General features: G+C 40.5%; 1 protein-coding gene across 8 annotated transcripts in view; it reads left to right on the top strand.

Annotated features, from left to right (window-relative positions):
* The window catches only part of CTBP1 (C-terminal binding protein 1), a 237,330-nt gene that overhangs the window by 172,096 nt on the left and 53,250 nt on the right, over positions 1–11,984 (top strand). The window lies entirely within an intron of this gene.

The following is an 11,984-nucleotide window of genomic DNA, read 5'->3' as shown; positions in this document are numbered from 1 at the left end:
TTTATAAACATTATCATTTTGTAAGCAAATGTTACCAAAAGAAGGCTTCAAATCATAGAATAAGCCTGTTTACAGTGTAGATATGAGTCAGACTGCTGTGCTGCTTTGTTTTCCTCTAAAAATTAAATTCAAAAGTCAGGTTTTAAGTCACAGAACCGAGATGGACAGAATAATGGTGGAAAATATTGTTAGCAGTGCTGGTTTTTAAAATTTCACCTGTTGTAACGTAAATTGAACAATTTCACAGTGCCTTATATTTTAGTAAGTGTTGTCCTTATCAGGAAGAATGTTTGCTTTTAGGCCACGTTGGAGCAGCTAAAGATAATCATCCCTTTAGCTTCATTGAAAATAATGAGGCCTAATAAACTGAAGTACTTTCTTTTTCAGTGAATTAAAATTAACTGTCATATTTGCGATGTGTGTACGTGTTTCAAGAGCATTGCACTGATTCCTCCTACAGGGTCTTAAAAGATGTAAATATTCTTACTTAGTATTCGAGCCCCTTGGCAAGTAGCCTGATGCCCTTATTAAAATATTTTAAACCTTGTTATTCTGTCCCACTAGGAAGGGAGCAAGAAAATACTAAGAAAAATAAAACATTTTTTAATAATTTCATATTGAGATTGCATTAAATAATACTTTGAAAATCTCTTTCTTGTACAAATAAAAAGGGTTAAAAAGCTGGGTATAAATTAGACTGCCAGCAGAAAGATAATTGTCCAGTGCATCTCTTTGTTCTGTGCTCTTATCTGTTTTATCTATTTTTAGCTGTGCGTTGGTGAAGCAGGCATGTAAAATTAGCAGCCCAAACTGCTAACTTTAGTGTCTTTTATAATGTTGCTCTTTATTGACCCCCAAAGGCAGCAAGATTTCAATATTGGAATTCCTTAATGTTTGACAGATAGCATCCTCTTCAGTTTATTATTATGTCAGCCATCCCCAGAGTGAGGTAGTGACAAAATATTTTGCCCATTGGCAATTCGCTGGTGTATTTCAAACCAAAAGGAAACAAAACAATCCTCTGCCCCAAACCTGCCTCTTTTCCAGCCTGGACAAGAAATGGGTGTTTATGAGGTGGCTGCAATTCATAAACAGATAAGAGAAAATGGGAGAGATAAATTGTTCCCTCATTTTTGTCATTGTTAATATAGAATAATACTTGGGATGTGAATTTAGCTTCTCAGTGTTTGTTTGATGGCATTGAGGGTGTAAATTGATGCAGAGTCAGTGGTGTGTTCTCTGTCCTTCTGTAAACACTCCCCATATCCCCCAAATAATACAGATTCAGTGTTTCTCCATCAGGGAATGTGTTATTTCATTACTGAACTGACAAATAAAATAGTAATAATCCTGATAACTGCTGTAGTCGTGCTCAGTAGAAGAGTTTAGTCAATGAAACTGCTATTTTGAAATGAAACTCCTCCAGTCACCTCTGTGAATTTTGCAGTTGAGTGTTGTCATATGTAGTTAAGGAATAGCTGGAGCATGCAGCTTCTGAGCACACAGTACCCTACTTGCAGAAAGCTCCTCATGGTAAATATTGTATAGGCTGTGATACTTTGTCATCCTATGGAGTTCTGATAGCATGATAAAACAAATTACAGGTGCCCTTATGCTTGTCACTTTGGTTACCTCTTGGCTTGTTCTTCTGCATCATAAAGATAAAATAGCGTCTGCCCTTTGTTAGAAATGTGTGATCCTTCAATTTATTAATCTCTCAGTTTCTAAGAGCTATTGTTTTATTTGCAGTGTAAACAGAGGGGGTTGCAGCTCTTAGCCAAAAGTGTGATCCCAGAGATTAGGATTGGGCTGCACACTGTGAAGTGCTATCATACAGATGCAGTAGTGCACTTGCCAACGTTTTGAAGCATAAAGTCAATTCCTCATTATGAAATAAGAACATCTACTGCAGATCACTGACTAGGCTGGGTCATCCCTTTTGGGTAGAAAGCTGACATTCTCCCGAAGTACCTTGTTTTATGTAAATACTGTGAATATGGAAGAAAAAAAAAAGCTTATTTTACTAGAAAGCAGTTTGAACAGCAGTGAGTATGTACAAAGGCACAGATTTTAATGTCTTTTAAGCAAAGATGCTGAGAAGCAGCATGATCTTTAATTCTCCTATTTGAAATACAATGGTATTTCAGATAAGAGAATTAAAACTTGAAACTGTGCTGATGTTTCGGGCTAAAAGTTCTTGTTGCCATTTTGTTTTGACTTATGTACCATTCATTTGTAATAACTGTATTTCTTGAAGCTTATCTGGAGCACTTGGCTGCTCGTGTGTGAGACCTGCCTTTAAGAGTAGTAGTCAGGTTTTTGCCTCCCAAGCCAGCTGGGAACATTGATGAGGTGATACTCCAGCATGTGTCAAGCTTTCAAATCCCAGAGCAGTTGGCAGTGCAGCAGTGTAGCAGCCTCCTCTGAGGCTCCCTCACCTCCTGGCCCCATAATTATTTATTTAGTGTGAGAGTAGAGATGAAGTTACACTTTTAATACATGTCCTAAAATTTAAGGTGAGGATAAAAGTTGTAGTACAGAGCCCTTTAGCCTTAGTTCCTCAGCTGCACGTGCTTTCTCACTCCCAGACACAGGAGCAATGGATTTACAGCTCGGGAAAACAAATTCCCAGCTGTAGTTTCGGGTCTCTTTCTCCCCTGTTGCCTCAAGAGCAAAGATGATGATTCATTTTAGTCTATTAATTGATCAGGAAAACATGCATTGCAGATAAATCTAAAATTAACATTTCCTGCTGAAATGTAACCCTTTGCTCCCTCACCAGTATTCATCTGGGAGTACTGGAGAAGTTCAGCGGCGCTTCCAGTTGTGGTTCAGGATCTCTGAGCTGTGGTTAGGACAGGATCTTTTCCAGTGCACATTGATCCTCAGCCCATCTCCCCAAATGATTAAGGTGATCAGGAGTGTTTTGGGAGTCTGGCAGCATCCAAGTTTTGGCTGACTGAAACAGGTGTGTGGCCTCATGTGGTGGTGCATCCCAAATTGTTCATAACACAAAAAAGGTGCTGAGAGTCCCCAGAGTAGACTCATTTTTGGTGCTTTTGGGGCCCTTTGGTATTCAGCTTTGATTTGGTGGTTGAACTGGGTAAAAACTTCAGATTGTTTTTTAACATGACCAGAGACGTCTCTGGTTCCTCGAGGAACGGGAGACAGTCCCTGGGCTCCTCTAATTTGTGCCATGCAGTAGCTGCAATCTGTGGTGTGTCAGGATGGGAGGATCTGGATTTGGATTCCCCAGCCCCACCCTCAGGCTCTGCCCACTGAAAACAGCCCAGGAGTGCATGCCTGCCTTAACCTGGGTCTTTACCCCTATGGGTGTTCAGCAATAATGAAATGATAATTTAAAAAAAAAATTACAAGGTAAAATTAAACACCAAATAAAAAAAAAATTGCTCAAAAAACCTTTCCTGAAAAACATCTGTGCCTTAGATGAATAGGTTAATTGTTTTTTGATGTGCAAAACAAAGTGTTTATGTTTTCTATAGCAGAATGAGAAATTAATTTTTGAGGAAGATTATGAATTAGCTTGTTCTCTCTTCTGGAATATTTCTGTCGCTTCATTTCAAACATATCATGGTTCCTATATTATTATTCTATTTACTAATTATCCAGATTGTTTCTAATCAACGTAATTGAAAATTGACATTGTTTGATTTTTTTTTTTCTTTGAACTTAGTGTAGCTAATACAATAGCATGTTTCATGCTGGTATTTATTTTGGATGACTGTTACTTATCCTTGCATTTTCATTTTTTTTTATACCTACCTTTTTCAAGGGGCTTTTAGAGGAACTTCTTTGCAGTATATGTTCCAGGGTAGTCAGCCAGAAGGGATCCTATGCAGAAAGCAGAAAAAGCTGGCCCTGGGGACTGGGGACAATTGTTCAGCTAATTCTCAAGTTGAGGTATTAATAGAAAGCTTTCATTTCTGTTGCATATGAAGCCTTTGTTGTTTCAGTATTAAAACACGAGGCAATGTGATTATATAATTTTGCTTTATGTGAGGTATTTCAAGGCATATTTTTTAATAGTTCTATTTACAGGTCAGTGGATGTCCCTTATCCGTGCCTAAACCACCCTTCAGCGAGTTGTGTCACCACCAGCAAAGTTACATAAGTCTGCAGTGAAAGTTGTTCACGCTTTCTGCCTGTGTGCCAGAGCTCACCACGTTACCCCTCCTCTCCTTTTGGTCTATTTAGGGGAGCTCTGATGCTCACTCACAAAAAAAAAAAAAAAAAAAAAAAAGGAAGGAAGCAGGGAAACATTTCTTGACTTGAGTCACAGTTCCAGATTCCTGTGTGCAGTCCAAACTCTGTATTGTTGGATGTGCTCTAACAGTCTTCCTGAACAGCACCAGTATTTTTTGATAGATTCCATCTTCTGCTGTGGGACAAAGACACACCCTGTTATCAGGGGGGTGGGAGTTCTGTCCTGGCAGGATGTGCTGAAAGCTTTAATAGCAATGAATTCTCACACTGCTATGTAGAACATGACAAGAGCACAACTTCTGCTGCCTTTCAGAGCAGGCGTTGCTTTGGCACCTTCTGTGCTTGGTTCACGTGTGACCTTCTGAGGTGAGAAATGTCTGTAGTGGGGGAAGCCACGGTGGGCAGCCCAGTGTGGTGCACAATTACCTGAATGTGTCTGGGTTTGTGCAGAAGGGATGTAGGCCCTCACCCACAGATTGTTGGGCAGTCAGGGCAGGGTCTAACCACAGCAATAGTGATTTAGAAAAGCTGAGCTCTTGGGGCAGCAGAAGAGAGCGGTCCTGCTTTCAGTTTTGTTCATGGCAGAGTCTGGAAGCTGGGCTTGCTGCTGTTGATGCTGCAATGTGGCAGATTGTTCTTCTCTCCCACCCTCCAAACATGATCAATAGGAAAATTAGCCTGTGACTGCCACGTGATGACAGCAGGAATGGCAAGTGGGAGTCTCCAAGGCTGTCCCTGCTGCATTCCCATCGAGCTGTGTTCCTGTCCTGTGGCAGGAGCATGCACTGTGTCCCTTGAAGCCCTGTGTGCCCAGCCAGGCAGGGGAATGGCCAGCGGGCTGTCCTGCAGCATGCTCAGACAGTGCACTGGCCAGGCAGAGCTCAGAAAAGAGCCAGGAGAGAAGCAGCACTGCAGGGGATTTTCATCATCTGCTGCTACACATAGATTTTTTTCACTCTGCAAAATGTCATCATAGCACTTGGGTGAGTCAGAAGTTGGGAGAATGAGCCAGAAAGAAGCTGTACCAGGATGTGTGCTCTCCAGTTGGATTGGGCTGATGTGCAGGAGGGTTTGTAGGAAGAGAGAACTGCCCCAGGCAGTTCTTAGTCAGACTTACAGTCAGCAAGAGGTGCTCCTGGGGGCTGACAGACGGTAATGACTGTGCCATTGATGCAGATCCCTGTTCCTTTAATTTATAATTGCAAAGTTTCCATCAGCTTCTGTGGTATTTTTACCTGAATATGGATTTTCAGAATTAACCTTCTATTTTAAGCCAAACAGTCCAAAATTGATGTTGCTTTTTGCATATTTGCAGCACTCTCAATCCTGCAAGGAAAATATATGGCTTAGCAGAAACACTGGTGTGGAGCAGTTCATCAAAATTCCCAGATGAGTCAAATTTCATTAGATGGTTGCAGCCGGTTTGTCTCTTGCTGAGTGCGTAGCTTCAGTCTTTGCAGAGTCATGCAGGACAAAAGTGTTTAGCAGAGATAACCACAAGCCAGTCTCCAAACTCTTAAACTGATACTTAAATATTTTTTCACTTTAATGTGTTGTACCAGATATGTTAAACTGTTTATTTTCAACTGGGTAATGAGCATTTTCACATTTGTGGTCTACCAACCATCTTAATGTGTGTCTGGTGCTTCAGTGAACAGTATTAATGTGTATCACAGCCTTTCTCATGTCGTTGATTTTCCCATTCATATAATCAGGGTTACTGAGAAGTGATCTTGAGTAATTCAGTGTTGTATGTGTGTGTTCCCATGCTGACTGGAACTGGGCAGCTAATTCCATTTTAACACATTATTTTTTGACTAAGGAAGGTCGTTAAGGTGCTGATCAAAGCCACTGCAGCATTTTGGGTTTTGTTTTGCATCCGGACCAAATTCTCTCCTGCATACTGTGTCTGCATACTGTCTGTGCTGGTTGTGCTTTTTTCCCAGCCTGTCCTGTGCCAGGATTATTGTTTTTCATTTCTGCTACCAGCAGAAAGTCTTGTTCATTTTGGTTGGCTTGTGTTAGCTTTCAGGATCCTTTAAGATAAAGAGTATGCAATATCCATTTTTAGTACCTCCATGAAGTAGTTACTTGCACCTAAAGGACTTAATACCTTCACCCTCAATCAAGATGTGCAGTTAGTACTGGTTGCTTTATCCCACGAATTCTGTCAAATTTTCATTCGTTTTTTCCAGCTCCTGCGAGACTCTCAAAGCTGATTTTAGTTGTGTTGTATTTGCAGAGTTCTCAATGTGGAATCTTCTCTTGTTGCCCTAAAACCAAAGTGGTTTCCTTCATCTGCCCTGCCTCAGATCCGTGGTCAGCAGTTTAGCCACCACAGCACTGCTCCTTTGTGAACTTTAAACTCAGCACCACCAGGCAGCACATTTTCATTTTTTAGTTTTATGAGCAGAAGCAGCATCTAAAATGACCTTTTATCTATGTAGAGCTCGATGTATTTTAGCCACGCCAGTCCAGATAAAAAGAATGTCTTGCATTTTTCAAAAGCTTGTGGGAGGAGGCCCACAATAGAGGCTCCATTGTGCTGTTAGTACTGAGCGTACAGGAAATCACAAATTAGCTATGACGAGACTATTGCAGGGGAGCTTTAAGTTTACTTAATTCCTGTAGTATTGTATGGTTTTGAAAGGTTTCACAATACATTGCCTTTTGGGGCTGGTTATGTGTGCTGTTTGTATTTGGCAGACTTCTGTTCAAGGCTTTGTCTTACCATGTCTTTGTTCAAGAGATCTTGTGTTTTGAATCCTTGAATCCAGATGATTTTCCTTCTTACTGTAAATAGAGAGGTGTGCAAATATTCTTGGCATTTGTCTTGTGACCACCCTGGAGCCATCTAAAATTTAAAACCAGCATTGTGTATTCAGCAGTGAACCATCTCCTTAGAGAAAGAAATAGAAAAGGTTTTTAGTAGGAATTAAGAGAGCAGCAAGCTGCAGGCACAACTTTCCCTGTCTTAACGGATTTGGATCCTGCAGGACATTAAATTATTCTGCTTCTGGTTGGTATTGATGGGAGTTGGAGTGGGCTCACAAATCGAAAGGATTCTGGCTGCATCCTCCACACTAAACCTGAGTTATTGCAGGATAACACTTCTACCAAAATGTTGTTCAAAGATTGGTTTGTTTCCTTATTGCAGTTGAGGAACGAGTTCTGCCACTCAGTTGAAAGACTCAGGATTATGGGAACTCTCCAAAATCATGAGTCTTATTTTCTTAGTCCTGTGAATTAAGAAAGTACAAAAGAGTGTCTTGCACGGAGCCAGTAATTGAGAACTTGAAGTACTGTGAATATTGCAGTTTTGCATTGATTTTCATAACTTTGCTACCATCTTCCATCTGAACTGTTTTTTAAGTCTGTTAAATTCTGTTAGTGATTTTTCTGAGCTTTGTGGCTTTGTTTAAAAAATGCATTAAAAAAAATCTGTTAACAAATACATAAATTGAAACTATTTTCTTAGACCCATAGTCAAGGGGAAAAAAAAAAACTTCCCAAGAAATTGAAAATTAAGTTTGGGGTTTTTTGCTGTCATTTCTATAAGGGATACTCTCTTATAGAAATGATGAATATTCTAAAGTGTTTACACAATTCCAGCAGCTATTGAAGTGCCCTAAAGATTTATTGGCAGAAGGGGATTTTTCTTTTTTGGTGCAGGAAAAAATGATGTCAAAATCATCTACTTCTCTCTCAGATTTTCAAAGAGAAGTAATAAAAATCAGTTTTCATTTTAGAAGACTAATTCTAAAAAGAATATTAAACAGTGGCTGTTTTTATAAATAGTAAATAACCTCACCTGTTACATCTAAGATGTCTTTGATCGCAGGAGTGCATAGTGAAAAAAGTGAATAAGCCATATAATACCTGGGAAATGGCTTGCATTTACTTAAGTATGATTTTAAATGGAGTTAGTTAAGGTAGTGCAAGCCTGTTTGAACTCTTTTTAAGTAACTGAAGTGGGACTAAGTGTACTAAGCTTATTTCACATTTGCATTAAGATATTTAGGAATCAGGAAGACCAAATTACTTTGTACTTTGCAATGACATTGTTAGGCATGTGTGTTCTAGTTTTGAAGCACACTTGAGCATAAATACAGCTGCTTTGTGTGGGATTTGTGCCTCTCTATAAAAGGAACATCACTGAAGGACCTGTGTTAGGAATTTAATGTCCTACATGAGAACTGAATCACCTTCCTGAAGTTTTTTGTTTGTTCAGGATGTTTTCTAGTTAGTGTTTTGGTTTTTTTGTTGTTGTTTTTGTTTGTTTGTTTATTTTTTGTTTTGTTTTTTTTTTGTTTCTTTGTTGTAGAAGAAGCTTCTGGTTACTAAAAATCTTAGTACTGACTACTGAAGTCAAGTACAGGTACTGACTTTCAGGGCAAATGTGGTCAAATTATTGCCAGGGGAATTGGAAGAGAGAAGGGAGCAGAGATGGCAGTGGCAGCAGGTGTCCCAAGTTGCTGTGGAATTGCCCAGATGCTCATGGTGGTTCTGTCACATTTGTGAGAATTCTCAGAAGTGACCTGGGATAATTCACTTAATTTTTCTGTGCCTGCATTCTGTGCATGCAGCTGACGGTGAGATTACCTGGGAGAGCACTCTGGGATCTGTTGGAAATAGCACCAAATTAGGATTCTTTAGTTAATGGTGCTCTGAGTAGGTTCTTGGTCAATCTTTTTGTGTCTTGTTTTACCACACAGAAACAGTTTGGGAGGCAGTGAGCTTTCATTTGTGAACTGGCTTAAGGTAAATGCACTTACTAAAAACAGCCTGTGGCTTGACTGAGCACAATGCTGTGCAAAACATTCCACTGTGACTGAAGGGCTTGCTTTCTGCAAATTAAAAATTTCCACCATTAAGGCTCTTCCTCTTCAAACAGCAAAAACCCCTCCTGTATATTTGAATGGGGAAGTTGTATTTTGCCAATTAGCTTGACAGGACACGCATGCAAATGAGCCAGCAGAGCACTGGTGAGTGAGGAGGCTGCAGCTCCATGTGCTGTGCACTGGAATATGGGAATGGTGTGTCAGCACTGAGTACCCTTGCTCCTGCTGGGATGCAAAGCAGAAACATGACTGGGAGCTATTTTTAGTTAACAGTTGAACTTTGGAAGAGAAGAAGTAAGGGATAATTTCTTTCAGTTTGAGTTTGCACATTGTACGACTTATTAAAAACTTCAAGATGACTGTTAAGTAAAGACAGCTACTTGAAGTGCCAGATGGAAAAGAGCAAGAAAAATGCCTTCTGTTTAAAACAGAAAGGGGATTTTTGCTCATTTTGTATTGGGGTCTTCTCAAGTCCACAGTTACTGTGCTTTGGTTCTCTCCAGTTCCATTATTGATGACCTGGGTGAGGGGATTGAGGGAACTCTCTGCAAGTCCTCAGATGACACTGAGTTGGGTGTGAGTGTTGACCTGCTGGAGGACTCGAGGGCTCTGCAGAGGGATCTGGGCAGGATGGATCAGTGAGTCTGAGGTTCAAGAAAGCCAAGTGCCAGCTCCTGCCCTTGGGTCACAACCCCCTGCAGCTCCAGGCTCAGGGCAGAGTGGGTGGAAAGTGTCCAGTGGGAAAGGACCTGGGCGTGCTGGTCAAGAGTGGCTGAACATGAGCCGCAGTGTTGCCAGGTGGCCAAGAAGGCTGGTGGCATCGTGGGCTGTATCAGCAGTAGTGTGGCTAGGAGGACCAGGGCAATGATTGTCCTCTGTACTCAGCACTGGTGAGGCCACACCTTGAGTCCTGTGTTTCTGTGGGCCCCTCACTATAAAAACTACTTTGAGGTGCTGAAGTATGTCCAGTTATTTATTCTGGAGAAAGGGAGGCTGAGATGAGACCTTACTTACCTTTACAGCTCCATTATAAGATTTAGACTGGATATTAGGAAAAATTTCTTCACAGAAAGGCTTGTCAACATTTAAACAGGCTGCCCAGGGCACTGGTAGAGGTACAGTCCTTGGAGATAACTTAAAAGACCTGTAGGTGTGGCACGTGGCACATTGTGTAGTGATGGTCTTGACAGTGTCAGGTTGCACTTCATGATCTTGGTGGTATTTTTCAGTCTAAATGATTCTGTGATTTTTCTCTGTTGCAGTTTCTGTTGTGCTTCCCATGCAGATACTAGATGCATAGCAAGATGCATTTTTCTCTCATTACCTGTATGACAGAATGCAGGGTTCAAACAACATCTTGGTCACATGTTGCCAGCTCAGCTTCTCAGCATTGGGCTGCATTCCTGAAATTGGGATGGCACTTTTTTTTTAGTTGCTGCTCTCATTGTCCAGCAAGTGCTCTTATGGACATTGCAGACATTTCTGCTATCCTAGAAATTTACCTGCTTTGAGCAAAGCTGCTGTGGTTTGAGTAATACAGTACTGGCTGTTTGGTTTGGCCGTGAAGCCCCTTGATTCCTTCTTTTGCACAGCAGTCTATCATACTATGACCATTTTATATGGATTTAGTTCAAGGCCTATGTTGGTTTATACGTAACGTGGAATAATTGTAAAATGTGAAAAATGTCAAGTATTTTTCAGTTGACTAAAATTTTAAAAGGGCGTTTTTTTCTGCCAGCATCTGGAAGTTAGCCAGGTAAAAGCTAACATTCCCACAATACCTTTTCTGTGGGATAATGGGCAAGTTCAGGGCAGCATTCTTTCTTTCAGTTATATAAACAGACAGTGCTGGCCAAGGCTAAGAAGTGCTGCTGAACATGAAATTGTTGCTGTTTGCCCTTCCAGTTGTTGCTCTGTTGAAAATGATTTATTTTTTATTTCATTATTGTTCTTCTCTTCATATTTAAATAACATTGCGTCTTCTGCTCTGTTGCCTTTTAAGATCTTGCCCAAGGCAGTGCTGTGTGAAAAATCCGTGCGCTCTGTGGATGATTTCATCCACGGTAGTGAAACGATGTCATCAGTATAGAACTGACTTCCAGAAGGCTCCAAAAAATAGAAAGGTGTTTGTAGAACAGAAGAGATTCTTTGACAATAGATGAAAAGAGGTGAAGGTGTGAAAAGCTGAACTGACCTTTCATCTTACTCAGCTTTGTCACTCCTCGTCCTTCCAAAACGTAGCAGGAATTAATTGCCAGGGAAGCGTGGAGCTGGGAGTGCAGGTACTGTCAGCCAGCCACAGCACAGGCAGCTTTCAGTTGCTGCTGCTGTTTTGTAATTTCGTAATATTACACATTGATAAGGATTTATTAAAATACATTTTTCCCTGTTGGAATTCATATCTTTGTACTTCAGGAGTTTCTGAAGAGTTGGCATGCCACGGAGGTAATTGTGACGTACATGACTTCACATACGGAGTTTTATCAGTTGGGAATAGTCAGTGTCTTGGGCCTTTGTGTAGATTCTTCTTTTTATGAGTTTTTTTTTTTTTTTCCTATAAGGATTCCACACAGGAATTTAGTGTGTAAGCCTAAAAGCAGTAGTTTATACGTGAAGAAAGATGCAGAAATCCTAGCCCCTCCACACAGCTGAAATGTCATTTTTCACTTGTACAAGAACTGCAGAAATGCAGTCAATTGGCTCTAGCCAGCCTTAGGGAAAGTTTGGAGAAATGTAGTGAGGCCTAAAAAATTCCAGGGATCCTGAATGCTTACTGTATAGTTTTCTGAGCTGTGATGGGAGCATGGGTTTTACTAAAAAAAAAAAAATCCTGGTGACTTAAAAACTTTTCAGCTTAGATCTTTTCTACTAGAATACATACACTTATTACCCTTAAAGGACAAAGCTTTTCCTAGAAAA

This window comes from Pyrgilauda ruficollis, unplaced genomic scaffold (assembly GCF_017590135.1).
Source record: "Pyrgilauda ruficollis isolate IOZ18807 unplaced genomic scaffold, ASM1759013v1 scaffold1, whole genome shotgun sequence".
Lineage (NCBI taxonomy): Eukaryota > Metazoa > Chordata > Aves > Passeriformes > Passeridae > Pyrgilauda > Pyrgilauda ruficollis.
Note: the sequence above shows the minus strand (reverse complement) of the source record. Positions and strands in the feature narration are given on the sequence as shown.